Source organism: Nuphar pumila, chromosome 13 (genome assembly GCF_984573655.1).
Source record: "Nuphar pumila chromosome 13, dmNupPumi1.hap1.1, whole genome shotgun sequence".
Classification (NCBI taxonomy): domain Eukaryota; kingdom Viridiplantae; phylum Streptophyta; class Magnoliopsida; order Nymphaeales; family Nymphaeaceae; genus Nuphar; species Nuphar pumila.
The window spans coordinates 58264399-58282622 of NC_143261.1; the positions used below are offsets into that span (position 1 = coordinate 58264399).

At 34.9% G+C, this 18224-nt stretch overlaps 1 long non-coding RNA gene across 1 annotated transcript; it reads left to right on the forward strand.

Moving 5' to 3' along the window:
* The first annotated feature begins 52 nt into the window (after window positions 1–52).
* On the forward strand, window positions 53–9291 carry LOC149818477 (uncharacterized). Its single transcript, XR_016427461.1, has 3 exons — window positions 53–152; window positions 1612–1674; window positions 9187–9291. It is a non-coding gene; the product is annotated as an uncharacterized LOC149818477 (long non-coding RNA).
* The last annotated feature ends 8933 nt before the right edge of the window (window positions 9292–18224 follow it).

Below are 18224 nucleotides of genomic sequence, written 5' to 3' on the forward strand. Positions count from 1 at the left end.
TCTCTTTTTTTTTGTGTTTACTAGCCATCTTCTCTCACCAACTGTTCTAATATCTCTAGGATGAAAAGAGAAAAGGGAGTGCTCCTTTCCATAAGTATCATGCAAGGATTGTTGAGGGATCTCTTTCTAAAAAAAGCTGAGAAGAAATCAAGGTAATAGATGGATTTTTGTTAGAAATCTCCAATAATTAATTAATTCTCTGCTTGGCTCACAAAGGCTTCAATATAATCACAAAACGATATATACCTGAAAAAAATGCGATATTTTAAAAATACTGCCAAGACCCTCACGATTTTTTGTAAGATTTTGAAATATACAAAAAAATCATGCTGCTTCTTTTGATGGTGTGAACTTTTTTTTTGTCAGCAATCATTCAATTCTGAGCTGAGCTGGCATTGAATGGCGCATGTCAGGCAGCATTGAATGCTGACTACCGATGGCAATGGCTTTTCACTAAATGAAGGGGAGGCACCCTCGTTTTATATAGTAGCTGAGAGGGCCTTCCCTCCCCTACACATTTGGTATGGTACTATTCAAGTAGCCGATTAGACTCTAAACAACTTATGCATGTTTTTTTAAAGGGAAACTGTGTTATATGTTGCGTATCATTTAAACTTCCTTCACCCCATTGCTGAAACTACCTTATATTATATGGTATTTTGTAAATGTCTTTCACCCCATTGCTCAAAGTAACCTATGTTGTATAGTATTTTTGTAAACGCCCCTTACCTCAATTTCAAAATCTCTCTCTCTCTCTCTCTATATATATATAAGGTGCTCCCAGAGCACCTACTCTCACCTAATAGAAGCTTCAAATTTTCAGAATCTGAGTGATTTTTTCGTTGATCAAACCCTATAGATATGATCTACAACTTTGCTTTCTAGTAGGAGGGAGTAGGTGTTCCTGGAGCATTACTCTATATTAATAATGATAGGGTGTTCCCCGGTCACCTACTGCCACCTAGTAGAAGCTTCAAATTTTCAAAATCTGAGTGCTTTTTTCGTTGATCAGACCCTATAGATATGATCTACAGTTTTTATTTAGTGGAAAAAAATGTTTGGATCATGTGATTATGTCATACATGTAGTTTTTTTTTAAGATCTTCAAAAATCAATGGCTCACAAGGTACCAAAATTTTATGACTAAAAAAGCCTATTTTGAACATGATCCAAAACATGATTACTATCAAATACACTGTTTTAAGTACATCTATAAGATCTGATTGAGAAGATGCAACCTACAAATATGATTTCTAGTAGGTGCTCCGGGAGCACCCTAGGATTGCTCTATATTAGTAATGAATGTATAAATTTTCAACTTACAGAGATTTTCCTGAGGAAAACTCACTTTTTTAACCTGAGAATGAGATTTGTAACTGTGATACCCAGGGTGTGCATCCCTTGCTTTAAGCCCAAGCATCAAGCTCCCTGGAGGGATTTTATGTGCTTGGGAGTGGGCCATACGGCAGAGCATCAATCTCTACCGGGCCCCACCACCTGAACTGGGGTTTCCTCTCAAAAAATATAAAAAAGGCAATTCTTTGCCTGCCAACTAGAATTTTTTCTGAATAAATTCATCTTACTCTGGTGGTTGTCAACTTGGTATTGCAGCATTTTGGAAGAGCCGGCTTCAAATTCTATTGAAGTTACAGAGCTTGTAAGTGGAATGAAAAGGTCAGGCAAAGGGAAAAGAAACTTGAATTTAAATTCTCCGAGTAAGAAGAAGAAACATAGAACATGAGTGTGCATTCTGTATACCTTTTTAACCGTCGTGTTTTTCAATATTGTTTAATATTGAATGATAATAACTGGATTAGTTTTATTTAGTTTTAGTCATCTAAATTTTGTACATGCTGACAAAGTTTTTGAGGGCTTATATGATGAAATAATTCCACTGGAGATCCGGATAAACGGCAATTCATTGAAAGGTTTAGTGCATGCTTGATATTGACTGATCTAATTTATCAAGATATTTGTGCATGAGCAAGTGACTTTTTAAGTGTTGTTGTTTCCAATTAGGAGATTCAATTCATATCAGCAGATTCACATCGATTTTAACATAAGGATATGTACTTCATGCAAGATTGATTGGCCTAGTTGTTTCCTCTCATTTGATCGTTTGACTAGTCACCTCCTCTGTAGATGTTTTTAGGTTTTTTAGTATTGTTTAGACCATTTAATTTCCTTTTTAGGCCGTAGATGCCGTTTCACTCAATTATTGGTTGTTGGGATCGAGTCTATAATAACTGAAGCCTAACTTTTATTCCTGTTATCCATCTCTCTCTCTCTCTCTATCATTTTTTAACCTAGTGTGAGTCCCTTTCATTTTATTAAAGGTGCTATCTTAAGTGATTTGTGCCAGGCAGTTTAGTTGGACAACACGTTGTAGATTAGACTCCATGAGCAGGCCAAGCTCAGTTGTATCCTCAAAGCCAAATTGTGTAAAGTTCATTGCACCAAATAATTATCAGAAGTTGGGCAATTTTCACTTTATAATTCTGGTCAATGTGTTGTATAATTAACACAACTGCTTCCTTGTTTGGGGTTGGTGACGGGGTTTGAACTGCTTTCTACTACCATGTTTTTTTTTGGTTTATTATTATTGATTGTGAACTCCTTATATACATAAAAGATATAAGACATTGGAATAATTAATTAAAAAAGATTGTAAATACAAAGAAAGAATTCATAAAACAACTTCTAATAAATACAGATTTTGTAAACCATCTGTACTCTAATATAATGTTATTTGTGCTTTCACCGGTTGTGGCCAATTTCATCAAAAATGATTGCACTTGTATTACCCAACATTTTTGTGTTCTGTTTTTTGTTTCTTCTTAAGGTATCTTGTTTTAGGATGCGCTTTAGGTGGTAAGACTGGAATAAGGTTTGGAGGAGTGATGTGAGATATTATCCGTCATTAGAAAAAATGAATAAGTATTATATGCAGCTTGATACGATTTAATAGTGTAGAACTTATCGTAGTAATCTTCTGATAACTTGTCTTCGTACAAAATGCACGTGATTATATGTTTGCACAAAATCTCGCTAACCTGTTACTCTCTACAAGAGCATGTTTGTTTTTTAAGATAAACATTGCAATTGTGAGAGTGATTGTAGGCTTTGTATCGACGATGAAGGCAATGCACTACTTGAACACATAGATTTCGTGCTTCTTTCTTACCATCGTCCAACTTTTTTTTACTTTAGGCACCACACATGTTATGGGTATTATTCTTTTGGTTTTCAAAAAGTTTCATCATCATGAGATAAAGTTTTTCAATAAGAGGATTTAGTGACTTGTCATGTATTGTGAGAATCCTCGCATTAAATCTCTTTACTATATTAGAGGTTAAGCGCTTGTACATTCTAGTTGAAAAGTATATGTTAGCCTAATGTTTTTCTTTTATGACCTTAGTTGCATACTTGTATGCATCTTCCCTTTGCTCCTGAATCTTTTTAAGAAAATAATTATACTTTTGTCTCGTGAGTGCTTTGGTTGTGCTTTACCAAAGTTGACCTAGTGATATTCCAAATTTATGTTAAAAGTTTTTCGTAGTGTTTTTAGTAAAATTCAACCTGACAATTTAGCCATGTATTGTGAGAATCCTCGCATTAAATCTATTTACTATATTAGAGGTTAAGCGCTTGTACATTCTAGTTGAAAAGTATATGTTAGCCTAATGTTTTTCTTTTATGACCTTAGTTGCATACTTGTATGCATCTTCCCTTTGCTCCTGAATCTTTTTAAGAAAATAATTATACTTTTGTCTCGTGAGTGCTTTGGTTGTGCTTTACCAAAGTTGACCTAGTGATATTCCAAATTTATGTTAAAAGTTTTTCATAGTGTTTTGTGTAAAATTCAACCTGACAATTTAGCCATGTATGGGAGAACATATTGTGTAGCTTTGTGTGCTTATTTGAGATAGCTGTTAATTGTACTTTAACTTTGGGTATGTCATTGTATTAGTGTCTCAATTGTGCATTCACATGCATAAAAAAACTACACCCATGATTCATTCGACTCGTTATCTATAACAGTAAATGCAACCGAAAATATTTGATCACAAGGATCAATACCATGGGCTGACAACAATATTTATGTATTTTTCTTTTAGGAATGTGTCATCTACCATAAGAAGTGGAGGGCTTTCTTTAAAAAACTGATCAATGCATGCACGAAAAGATACGAACATGTACATAAATCTATGTCGTCTATCAGTTTCAATGCACATTGTCGATCATCGGTTAGTCGTCATCAAATAATGACAATAGGCAAAAAGCATCTTGAAAAACTCTTCAAATAAACCATATAGGATCACCTTAGTCATTTCTCATTAATGTCATGCTTGTTTGTACGTAACCTTCATACTTTCCTTGCGACTAATGTCATTTAAGATTTCTTTTAGAGTTAACTTTGGGTTATCGTGTAAGTGTTCAAGAATAACACTTGAAATCCACTTGAAAGATATTTTTTTCACTACTACGTTGTCCAATGATCCACCACATGTATGCTCACTTTGATACTTCTTCACTTGAAAGAATGATGTTTTCTGCACCTTTGTTCAATGGATCCTCCAAGTGGAATGAACCATACTCCGCAAGTTATTTCTCATGCATACTACAGTTACTCTGTTATTGCAGTTTTTCATAAATTTTATTTTATAGTTATTTCTTATCACACGATCTTTAAAAAATTATGATAGTGCTAAAGATTATTAAACCTTTTGTCGATAACAACTTCTCGATCTTTTGACTATATTGATAGCCATTGAAATCGTTCTATATCATTAAGTCTTTTGTTACACAGTTGCTCAAACAACTAAATTGACTTAACATCAATGATTGCCAATTGCTCTTTATTGAAATAATATTCATTGAGCAATAATGTAAAGTTTATAAATTTCTCAAAATTTTTAAATAAATAAAAGATTTTTTTTGTGAATTATTTTGGTATTTAACTTTGATTAAATATCATTTTTTAGCAAATTACTTAGCTAATATTGATTGATTAATTAGCAGTTATTTATGGATAATATTTTGGCATTTATTGAAGTTATTTGATATTTAATTGGGCAGTTATGAGGTTTTGTATGAAGTATTTGGATCTCGACCTCAATATAGATCTAAGAGGATCAACCAACTCAAACGCAAGTTTGAACTATTTGAATGAACATATAAGATCCACTCGATCTCAAGTTATTTAGGATTGGATCTCCAAATGATTTCAGTCAACCGAAATAGATTTGGGTAGGGTTTTGATTTATATCGGGGCTTAAATCAGGCATAGAAGAAATTTAGATCCATTTGAGACGCAATTGGATCTTTCTTTAAAGTAGAAAGTGTCTTGGATTTATTTAGAGACCCAAATGAATTCTACTAAGTAAAATAAGATTTGGATATATTTAGATGACCCAAATGGATCTCACTAAGAAAAGGACTTTTGGATCCACTTGGAGACCCAATTCGATCTCATCAAGTAAATAAAATTTTAGATCCATTTGTGACTCAAATGGATCCTATTAAAGTATAATAAATTTGTTTGGATCCACCTAAGACCCAAATGAATCTCATTTAAATAAATAGGATTTAAGTCCACTTATGACCCAAATGAATTTAATTATATATATATATATATATATATATATATATATATATATATATATATATATATATATATATATATATATATATATATATATATTAGTAGGTTGGATTTGGATTTAATGAGATCCAAATAGGTCTCACCAAAATCCAAATCCAAGCCCACTTGTTTTCCTACTTAAAACTAAAAAGAAATTCAAAACCAAATTCTAATTTCAAGTTTTTCTTTCCACACTCGCCTTTGAAAATGTTTTTTCCCCCTACTTTTTTTCAAATCAAAAAGGTTTTCCCCCTTTCTAATTGGATTTTTTCCTTTTTTTCTTCCTATAAATACTCTACTCATGCCCCCTCTGCCCATTACATTCCCTCTCACCTGTATCATAAACTTCACTCATGCTCCCCTTCACCCTTCACTCTCCCCTCTCTCGTGTAAACCCAGCACCACCACCACCACCACCACCACTGCCCATCTCTCTCCTGATTTTTGTCTTGCACCATACCATTGCCACCCGATTCTCTCCTTCCCACCAACTGGGCAGCCACCGATGGCACCCACCAGTGCCACCTTCACTGACTCCTGGTGATTGCTCTCAGCCGCTCCTGCTGAACAACCTCCTCTCTTTGTTGAACCACCCTGTTTTGCCTCACATAAAATAACAATTGAATAACATGCTTTTCATCATAGATACTATGCAGCATCTTTGATATGCATTTTATCATTCATCATAAGCATTTACACAGGCTTAAGACTACGTAATAATTTCAGAAACATGCATATTCAAAAAACATGAGCCATATACATATATTTATTCATAAAATCTTGAAATACACTCGTATTTAACTATTCATAAAATCCAAAATACATATGTTAGAAATTGTTTGTAAAACCTGAACATATACGTGTCTTTTATTGAAAACATGTTCAAAATACTCACATATGGAAAATTTTGATACTTTTTTAACATATGCACATTCTTGTTTATGAAAAACAAATATTACTTAAATATATATTTTCTCAAAAGGCATGCAACACAAATAATTTTTGAATATATATATATATATATATATATATATATATATATATATATATATATATATATATATATATATATATATATATATATATATATATATATATATATATATATATATATATATATATATATATATATATAAACTATGTAATTATGAAAACCCCAAGCATTTCAAAAAACCTAAAACTACACATATATGTTAAAGTTATTATAAACCTACCTTGTAATGCATGTGGTCTCACGAGAAATAAAGAAATTTCAAAAAGGCCCTCGAGAATTCTCCTCGATTAGCATGACATTGATCGTATTTTATTGACGATCCAACTATGAGCGAGGACACGTATGCTAACCTCGGTTTCCAGTCCGATGATGGTAGTGAAGAACAAGGTTGTGGTGAAGGTGACGACCACAAGCGGTAGGGTCAAGGTTGGCGAAATGACCTCGCTGAAGGAGGTGATGGCTTTTGGTGACATCGAGGTCAAACTCGTGCTCAACTCAGCTTGGCTAGGTTGAGTGCGGGTCAGCTGGACCGACCCAAGTTCAGTTCCCCAAACGTGAAAGTGGGCACCTACAGGCTTTGTTGAGCTCCGGTTGGTGAATTGAAGAAGAATGGAACTTGTGTTTGGAGATATGTGTTAGTTACAGTATATTGCTGCATTATGGTTGTTTTGTGAATTTCTCATCTGTTGGTGAATTCATATACGATAAGATGAAACACTTATTTCTTGGTTTGTGTTGTAATGGTGAATTCATATGTGATTCTATTTATATGCAAAATTATGCGTATGTGCATGCATTATGCATAAGAGCATGATGATGTCTTAATCTACCCCAACATTCTTGAGTGTGACTGATACTGTGTATTGTGTGTGCATGTGTGCACGTGCATGATTGGTTTGCAACATACTATTGGTGTGTCTGCTGTTGCTTTTCAGATATGGATTTTGATATGTTAAACAACTGAAGATATAGTTGTTATGCTAATATAAGATCTGTCTCTCTTTCTCTCCTTTTTTCGCTTGACTTGAACGAAGAGATTAGTAATGTCCCTTACCAAGGGAGCAGGTTTTACAACTCCACCGAATGAAATTATGCAAAAACATGAAATTAAGGCTGATGCATTTATGCGAACTGCTAAGAATCATGCCAGCCATTAATGTATTATGAAGCTGTAATATAGACTATGTTGGTCGCTTTCATTTGTGGTATTTTTCTGAATGTAGCCAGTTCATGAATGATTAAGCATATTTTCCCCTACTTCGTTGTGTTGAAGGTCATTTGTAAGGAGTGGAGTGGGAGAACAATGTCTACAGGAAGCACAAGGCTGGTGGTATGCTTATTTATGAAACCTACTCCTTATACATTTACTTATGGGAATATATTTATCTTGTTTTGTATAAAACTTCTCAGGTCTTGGGTGTTCCTTGGGAGGTAGATGATGAAGGTTTAAGGCAACACATGAGCCAATTTGGTGAATTGGTTGATGCAACAATTCTTAAAGTAATTGTTCAGGCACTGTTACTGTTTTGTTTGTTTTGAAATAATTAACTTAACATTGTACTTGTTGTGCCTTATTTTAATTGATTTTCTGCTTCTATGGGTTGTGGAACAAAAAGGGCACCATTACCTTCAATTATTTGTCAATTGCTTTTCTGTGGATTCAAGCACATGCTATTGTTTACACCCTAGCTCATAACTTCAAAAAAAAAATGATGACTGTGAGCTCCGAGTCGAGCCATGTTCCGAGAAATGCTATCTTGATGGTGCTCATGGCACCCTGACAAAAAAAAAATAAGTCCATACAATGTGTGTGAACCCCAAGGCGGGTTCGGGATTTTGAGAATCATCTTTGGTGTGATGACTCGCACAGGAAAATAATTGAGAAATCAAATATGAGATTTCTGAGGCTCTGGTTATACCTGAAAGAAGGTATATGTTACCAGACCCCTCGTAGTGCGATAGCTCGCACTTGGTTATAAAGAAAATGTAAAATGAAATATAAAACCTTTGAGACTCTGGGTATACCTGAAAGACGGTATATGTTACCGGATTCTCCAGGCTCTGGGTACACCTGAAAGATGGTGTATGTTACTGGACCCATGATCTACCTTGGAGAGGGTAGGTGGTATGAGCTTCATGGATGTTCGTGTTTTCGTGAGAGTTAGGCATCTCACCGTATGGTCTCAGTTCACTACAATGTCTATGCCTGTGCTTACCCACAGGGTGAGAGTAAGATAAACATTAAATAATTTAAGTTGACTGAAAACTTATTCCTGAAGAATTATGTATTGTTGATATGACTTTCGTAAAACTTGTAGAATCTACAGCTTGTGCTAATGTGGATAAATGTATCTTTAGTTCAATCCTCTTTTGCACTGTATCATGAATTGAAAGCATAATCATTTTCTTAGAATGATATAAATTTCCATGCTAGTTATATCTGCAGTTGTTGCACATATTTGTACACAGGACACTGAGCACCACATATAGATATAATGCTTCTTACGCAGACAGGGGAGTCTGACCCTTCTGCATTAAAATTTTTCAGGTAACGCATAATTGGAGCATCGTGGAGTCGTATTTGGAAGTAGTCAAGAGATCTCAGTTTTTCAGTGTTTCCTATTTGAACTCTGATTAGTAGATTTACATTTCTGTTATCGGTGATGCATAGACTATTTTCTAGATCACGAATTTATAAATCATGATGTTGTTTCTAAACCTGCTTTGATATCAACTATGTAACGACCTCAAATTCACCTCCGAAAATATATGATTTTTTTTAAAGAAAGTGAATGATGCTATAACTGATCTATGGTCCTGCTTCAACCAAACTAAGCTCTAAGAGGTCAACTTCTACGCAAGCACTAGCATTTATAGCCCATTAGAACTAAGTTCGCAAAAGAGACACCAAAGACAAGATCCCTTTGTTAAGATAAAAACGAAATACAACTTTTTTTTTAATACTAAAAACATCCCACGAATCTAGGGTACATCACAGATTCACATCCCAACACACCAATCATCCATTTTAAACCATAATTTAAAATGAAATAGTTCAAACCAAAATTAAAAATTAATAAACTTTAACTTTAAGTTCATAAAGTTTAAATCAATCCCATAACATATAGAATCCAGCAACCATAATAAATTTTGCCATCTCTAGCAAAACTAGTCGCATCATCACCTACTCGATTAAGTTTGAGAACTCACAGTTCTCATACAAAATATTATATTATCCAATAGTAAAGAATAAAGTATAAATCTACTAAACATCAAGTTTAGAAAATATTTATGTGCACATAACGATTCAGATATGCTTGCAACATAAATAAATTCAAGCATACTTGCAATATCACATGATACAAAAATCGATGCATATATTATGCATATACAATACATGAACCAATGCAAATTGCATGAAAAACTTTTATCTCCGTATAGAATGTTTCTTTTGAATGCATGTATATGTTTAATACAAACCAATTTAAGTTATTCTCCTAACCACTTCGCGGATACTAGCATGGGTAAAATTCTGAGGTCCAAGGTAGATCCCAACTATATCTTAATCATACACAATTATATTTTATTATGTACTAGGATCTCATATATGTTTCTCGATCGACTTCGAGCATCATCACCCAATGTCGTGACGACAAGGCCTACACATCCTCCAACACCATTTTTCTTAATATACCAATATGCTACAGTTGAGCCAATCTCACGATCCTCGACAAAATGGTGGAAAATTTTCAACAATCATGGCTAGGAACATGAACCTCCATATCGGGTTCTTGGGACAAACAATGCAAATGTTGTTCAGTATCCTCATGGTCCCTCATGACCGTCATCCAAGGATCCCACCATCATCAGAGGACAATCAAAGAATCATATTATTGGTATATTGTTAAGGTCTCTTATACCTCTTTAAATTATCATACACTCTTTCCACAAAAACATAATGGATCTGTATATCCATAACATGCAGCTCATCATGCATCATCTGATTGGGCTACCACCCTACTCAGTCATAACAGTGTATCATTATATGTCAATAAGTATAATTAATCATATGCATCATAAGACAATATAAATAATGCATTCACATGATTATTACAATAATATTTTACTCACACACGGCCTCAATAGGCCCATGTGTAGCTTAATCATAAGTCACAATACAATCTCATTCACCTTTCGAACCGTCTCATACATTCAAGTAAGCATTTTGCATTATGCGACATATCATGTTCACAAGCCACATACCATAATAACATATTATACATAATCATCATAAGCATATATAACATCACATTAGGCTATACATTATTATCATATTGCATATAATAAACCTGGTTCAAATCTGGAACCAATACATGCATGTAATTCAACACATCACATGCAAACTGGCAAAAACAATTTACATGCAAAACTGTAAAAACAGAATCTTACATGTTCTTAGAAGCTCAAACATAAATCATATAAAGTGATTCTGGATCTAAGATTTTTAATGTACATTCATATACACATTAGCTATCTACAAGAAGAAACCCTGACCTAAACCCATTCAGAGTCAAGAAATAATTTTTTTAGAAACATCGATTATTTTTTGTTCACTGAACAGTCTAGTCCGGTTTGATCTTTTCAAAGAAAAGTTAGTCATTCATCACACATAACGAAATAAATTCTAAATTTTTTACTATGGTTGGCTTGATATGTCTAACAGATGTCCCCAAAAACCCAGACTTAAATTTTTTTTTAAATAATTAAAAATTTTGTAATACAGACTATTTATATTATTTAGCAAACTATTTTTTAGAAATTACAGATTCTGGACCAAAATTTCAAGATTTTTAATTCTTAAACTGTAAATAATCTGCCTACATGATTTTTATCGTGTGTTCTACCATATATAAGCTAACACATATAAAAATATCAACCATAAATCTAGAATAATTTGGGAGGTATAATTTTTACAAAAATATGAAGCCTACAAAGATTTTCTATCGGGACATAAATTTTGTGTCGACTTGCGGAGGTCATATCTGTAAACCCGAAACTCATTGAGCTCAATTTTTTTTTGAATTGCTTCTGTATGTCAGAAACATTTCTAAATTCATAATTTATGGGTTCATCGACTTGAAAACTATATTTTTCTTTACAACAGATCGAAATAAAAATACATAACAACATGCAGTTTTTAAGAAACACATCAAGAACTTTATGTTTTCATCCAAAACACTAAGAATATGCAACCAATGATTTTGACTCATCAAAAACATATCATATTTATACATAAATATATGTAAGCATGTTACATATATGTAACACAGAAGTATCATGCATATCATGAATTAAACACAATAACCAACATTTTTACTTAAGATAATATATTTTTCTCAAAATTGATTTTTGAAAAAGGATTTTGAGTTTATAAAAACATCCAAACAACTTTATAATCCATCAAAATCATATTAACTCCAGGCATAAACATATCCAGCATGTTACAAATATCAAATCTAACTTATAACATGAATTTAAATACGAATCTACATCATTTTTCATTAGAAAATAGGTTAAATCGCTTCTGCGAATTAAAATGGATATTATGAAAGCAAAATAGGGTTTTAAATATGAATATAACATAAATCGAACCATAGAAACACGATTTCATGTTTGATCGACCTATCCTAAATTCTAAACATGTTGAATAATGTAAAATCTTGTACCCTAATGTGAATAAAAATAAATAAAATACTGCACACGTGAATGAAGATCAAAATGCAACAAAGCTCTCTCGAAAACACGAAAGAGATCAAAAATATCTTCCTTAACGCAAATGGTTGTTGTCTAAAGCCAAGGTACAAACCTTGTATCAGATCAAACACCTAAAAACAAAAGAAAAAATGAGTATGATGGGATATCAGATCAAACACCTAAAAAATGAGTTAATCCGAATGACTTTTGTTATCAGGAAAGTCCTTATTTCTCTAACTTGTTTATTGAAATGTTTGAAAATAGTAACAGAGTTTATTGCTTTGCTAGTGCTGACGTTGGTTTTCAAAAATGCTGTTTAACATCTATAAGACTTTAACAACACTTCTCAATTATTAATTGTGATATTTTTAATGACATTTATCTCATACTTCAAATGAGGTTTGCATATAATGTATATTATATATAATATATATTATATATAAAATATACATTATATTCTATGTTGTATATATAGTATTCTATGTTATATAACTTATATTAGTATTATTATATACGGGCTGAGCCAGGCTGCAGGCACGGCACGGGCTGCCCGGCCCGGCCCAATCTACTAGCATTTAGTCGAATTGCTTTTTAAAATCGGATCCAACTCCGAATCCGATTTCGTGAAGGCCTTTGTTTGGAAATTTACAAGAAAACAGAGGCTATATGTGGAATGTCAGAAATGTGAGGCCCATGCCTGGAATAAGGGGTAAAATGTTGGCCTTAAATGGGATTTTCTCAAATAAATACGAAGGAGAGAGAGAGAGTACTCCAACATAAATACGACGACCAATTGAAAAAAAATGTCGTTCCCTTGTTTCCTGAGAGAGAGAGAGAGAGATGCAGATCTTTGTGAAGACCCTGACGGGGAAGACGATCACTTTGGAGGTCGAGGGTAGCGATACCATCGAAAACGTCAAGGCCAAGATTCAGGTGCTTTGGAGGCACAGGAGATCACGCCTCCCTCTCTTTTTTTTCTCTCTCTTCGTGCCCTTTCTTCCTTTTTTTTTTCTTCTTTTCATTTTGTTGGGCGCTTTTGGTTTGTTGGTATTGCTTTTCCGAGGGATTTGTGTCAGGAGCAGGAGGAGAAACCGGTGCTCTGAGTATGAAATTTGGTTTTTCTTTTTCTTCTTTCTCATTTCGGACTACCGTTTTGCTGATTGGTAGTGACATACCCATCTATTGATTCTCTCTCTCTCTTGATGGAAGGGCTCATGTTTTTGGCTCTTAATTTTCGTTTTATTTTTTGTGGTCTTGCTTTTAGAACAGAAAAAGGGTTCACAAATCCATCTTTTAGCTCCCCTTTGAAGGAATGTGTTGGGTTTTTGGATTACAAACTTTGCATGGATTAAGAAGTTGAGGTTTGGGCCTTTGTGTGGTTCGGCTGGTTTTCTGAGTTTCATCTTTTCGGTCTGATTTCTGAGACGAAGATTTGGTTTATGACGAACTAATGAGTTCCTTTCTGTTGTTCTTTTTGTTTTTCAATGGATTCTTTTGGTCCTATTCCCTCTTTTCAATGTTCCTTCCATTGTTTTCTTCTATTGGTTTTGTGGGTGATAGTCTAAATAGAGAATATGGGTGTTATGTTTTCTTCTGGATAAAGAAGGCATTCCCCCTGATCAGCAGAGGCTAATATTTGCAGGGAAGCAGTTGGAAGATGGGAGGACTCTTTCAGATTACAACATCCAGAAGGAGTCCACCCTTCACTTGGTTTTGAGGCTTAGGGGTGGAACGATGATCAAGGTGAAGACACTTACCGGGAAAGAAATAGAGATCGATATCGAGCCAACCGATACCATCGACAGGATCAAGGAGCGTGTGGAAGAGAAGGAAGGCATCCCGCCTGTACAACAGAGGTGTGGTCTCTGTGTTTTTCACTGATTGCCGATGGGTTTATCCGATCACTTAGTTTAGAAAGAATTGTGTTTTCTTGGTTGAGCATTTGCGTGTAAGTTTTTGTTTCTAATGTCCCTCTGATTTATCGTCTTGTTATTTGGTTTCACATTGTTTAGCTGTTCTGGAATCTGAATTTCTCTTGTCAACCTTTAATTGGTTTGCTTGGTTATTTATATCTTAAATTTCTTCATTTGGTTTTCTATTCAGTTAATTTTCCTAACTGATGTTTCACTTTTTTTCTCCATCATCGGCATTACCGTTACTGTTATATGTTTCCTGCTTCTTCGATTGTCAAGCTGGGTAACTATCCCTAGTTGGGTTCAAACGTTGCACACCTTGGCTACTATAATGCAACTTTTAATAATCTAGCTATCAGTGTAATCAGTTGTTATCTGTGCATTTGATTGTCCCCTTGGATAGCTGTGCCCAGCTCCCCTCTTTTATAACTGGTTCATATGATCTGTTTCTCAGTTCTATCTATTTTTGTGTGCTGGTTGTAGTGATGGCATTTCATCTCATCCTCGCTGTAATATGTATGGTGTCTTTTGTAGGGGACACAATCGAGTTCTGTCCTGCTCGTACAAATACCTATCAGTGTACAGTGTACATGCTTTATTAAAGACAGATAATGTTAACTTTTCATCTAATTTTCTATTCATATTTTCTTTCTATAATTTGTCGTAGATGGCTTATTGGATTAGAAAGTTTTGGTGTTTGGGAAATTTTGACATTGACCTTCTTTCACTTTTATTTCTTGACATGTGCACATATTTTTGCAAAATAGGGTGAGATGTTGAGTTGCATGTTGTGTGTGTGTGTGTGTGCTCGCTTGTGCACATGTGTGTGGGTGTGTACATGTGTGTGTGTGTGTGTGTTGCGGGCATGTGTATGCATGGTTGACAAACCAAGAATCTCAGTCAAATCTCAGTTGACCTGCAACTCATGACTTGGCAAGTCAACTCAGCTGACTCGGGAGTTTTTTCTTAATATATTTAAAAGTACAATTTTTCATGAAATAAAACTATATATTTAAAATATTTAAAAAGTTATGAAAATGTAAAAAGAAGAAATATGATTAACATGAGAAATTAGAAGTCACATATCATGTCATTTTTAGTGGTTGTTTTGATAACCAAGTATATCTATGAGTACCAAATCAAGTACAAGTATGTCAATTAGATGCATGTGGAAAAAGTGTAGAATGTTGTAAAATAAAAAGGTATTGGATTTACAAATTTAATCACATGGGACATGGAGATATTCAATTAATTGCATCTACTGTTAGATTGCAGCGCATAGGGAGAAATCTGCCCATGTCAAAAATCACAACTTTTCGGTTGTAAAAGGACTTTTTCACCCTTCACACATGAATTTCCTTTGATATGTGAACTTCCCTCTCAAATATCCAAATATGTGAATTTTCTCTTACACATTTGTGAATGTCCTTATGCTTTCACATTTGTGAATGTTCTGACCTTCACATGTGAATGTCCAAATGTCTTCCTGCTTGTGCTCTTATGTGATTTATAGTAAAAAGAGTTTGTTGAAAAAAACTGACACTCCAAAAGCACGATGGGCATTTGGCAACACTTCAAAAGTATCACTAAAGCCTTTAGCAAAGCTTTTGCCTTTAGTGCCGCTTCAAAAGTACATATTTGGGAGAAAATCTTAAAATAAAAGAACGCCGTTTGCATATTTTGGGAGGACATTTGCATAAAATTTGCTATCTCCCTGGTTATAATTTTGAACAGGGTGCCTAAGAGTGAAATTGGTTTGAACTTTTTAATCTCAATCTCCTAGGTTATTTAGGAAAGAGGACCAAGAGGGATTCACCCCCATCTCCCTAGCAAACATGAGTTTCTATATAGATCGTTAAACACTGCCATAAAGTCTCTCTGGCATGCTGGCCAAGCCACCTTAAAAAATTCAACAAGGAATCCGTCCACCTACGGGGCCTTGTTGTTGAGGAGTTTTCATTTTGTTTGCTTGACTTCATCTACCAATAAACCCCTGTTCACGAAGTCTTGCACCCTCGAATCAAAACAACCCATGGGGGTCTCACTTATGTCAAGAGAGTCCTCACCCATATTGGAGGTAAAAAAAAGTCACTAACGTATTTTGTTGCCTCCCTTTAGATTTCATCATTCTCATAAAGATGCCCTCCAATTGACAAGGCCAAGTGAAGTTATTTCTTCTAGAGGAAGCGAAAGAACTTAGTGTTTTTATCGCCACAACACATCTAATGTACTTTGGATCTTTGCTTCCATTTAATCTCCTGCCTTTCTCTTCATTCTGATATATCATCGATCAATAGCTTTTTCCTGTCATTTAATCCCTCCACCTCATGTGCATCACCCCGCCATGCTGCCATCTCCCTCTGCATTAAACACAGTTCCTCTATCTGCTTGAATCTCACAACCCCTTCTCCTTTGGATCACTCAATTAATCGAGTTCTTATGTGGTTTATTTTTTTGTGAATATAAGAACAGCCTAAGCGGCTACCTGCGCGTGGGCTCACCATCCTTCTATGCTTTCAACCAGCTTTGGGTCCCTCAACTACCATAGTTCAAACTTGAACCTTCGATTGCTCATCCATCTTACCTCCCATTCGAGCATTATTGACGTGTGATCCGAAATGGATATAGACGCCGCCCCATGGTGGCTCGTCCATCACGGAGTCGCTCCCACCACCCCTACTCACAATGAACCTTTCAAATTTCTGCATGCAAGGGTCTCTTCTCCTGACTGACTAGGTATAAATGTTACACCAACCTTGTGAAAATGGATTTCAGAAAAGCGATCTCAAGCCTAGAGGCACGTTCTTAAGATCGCTATCTTTAGAACTTCAATCGCCCCACTCCGGGAAGACCGAAGATGCGAAAAGGGGTTTGATGCGACTGAGTTCCCAGGATACAACTAGGCTTGAACCTCCAGAGAGTCACTGCTTCGCAAGGACAGATGATCTCTACCACACTTGTACTCTGCAAGCCAAATCGAGAAGAAGGAAGAAGGAGATTTTTTTTTTTTTTTAGAGTCGTAAAATTCTTGTATATTCAAAAGACGAAATAGAAGATATTTATAGACTTTTAGAGAGGCCAAAACGTTTTGCGATAAATGAGATTAATGGCCATAAATCTGACGGTTTGAAAATAGGACGAAAAAGACCTGAACGGTCACCCACCTTTGACTGTCAATCAAAGGCCTCCAAAACCACCCAACAGTCACAATGCAACATTAACTCGATATGCATGCAACTTAAAGCTTTTCAAACGGCCAGATAACTCAAACCGAAAAACAAAACGGATATTTTCACCTCATAAGCACCTTGCACCGCTGCGAGCGTGCAAAGTGCCACATTGCGCCTCAAGCGCCCTTGCGCACGCGCGTGTGCGCGAACGGCGCGTCCGATGCTGCACGATGTGCAGCAACGTCCGCAATCCACCTAAAGCATCAAGGCTTACCAAAGTAAAAAATAGATAACAAGCTCTCTATTTAAACCTCTTGAAAAACTTTTCTCTCTTAGATATGGGACTAAACTTTTTCAAAACTTTTTTGGTAGTAATCATTAATATTTTAAAACTTTCCTAATAATCCCCCACTAGTTTTAAAATATATTTGGCTTGCATAGAAACTTATGCATTAGTGAGAGTGTCTGCATGACTTGAACCCCCACTATTTGAAAGAAAACCTAAATTAACCAAGGTGCTAAGTGGACTTACCTTGAAATTAGCTCCTTATATTGTTAATGGAGTTTTCAATCATACATAGGTTTCCAAAAGTACGATTGTGTGGATTTCATGTTGGCACATTTAGAGCCTTGTGCTTTCCTGGATTCATGAGTGCTCTAGAGAATTGCCAATTCTCATAAGAAACGGCTCACATTTCTACACTCATATAGGTGAGTTTGTCTAGGTGTACTATAACACACACCTTAGC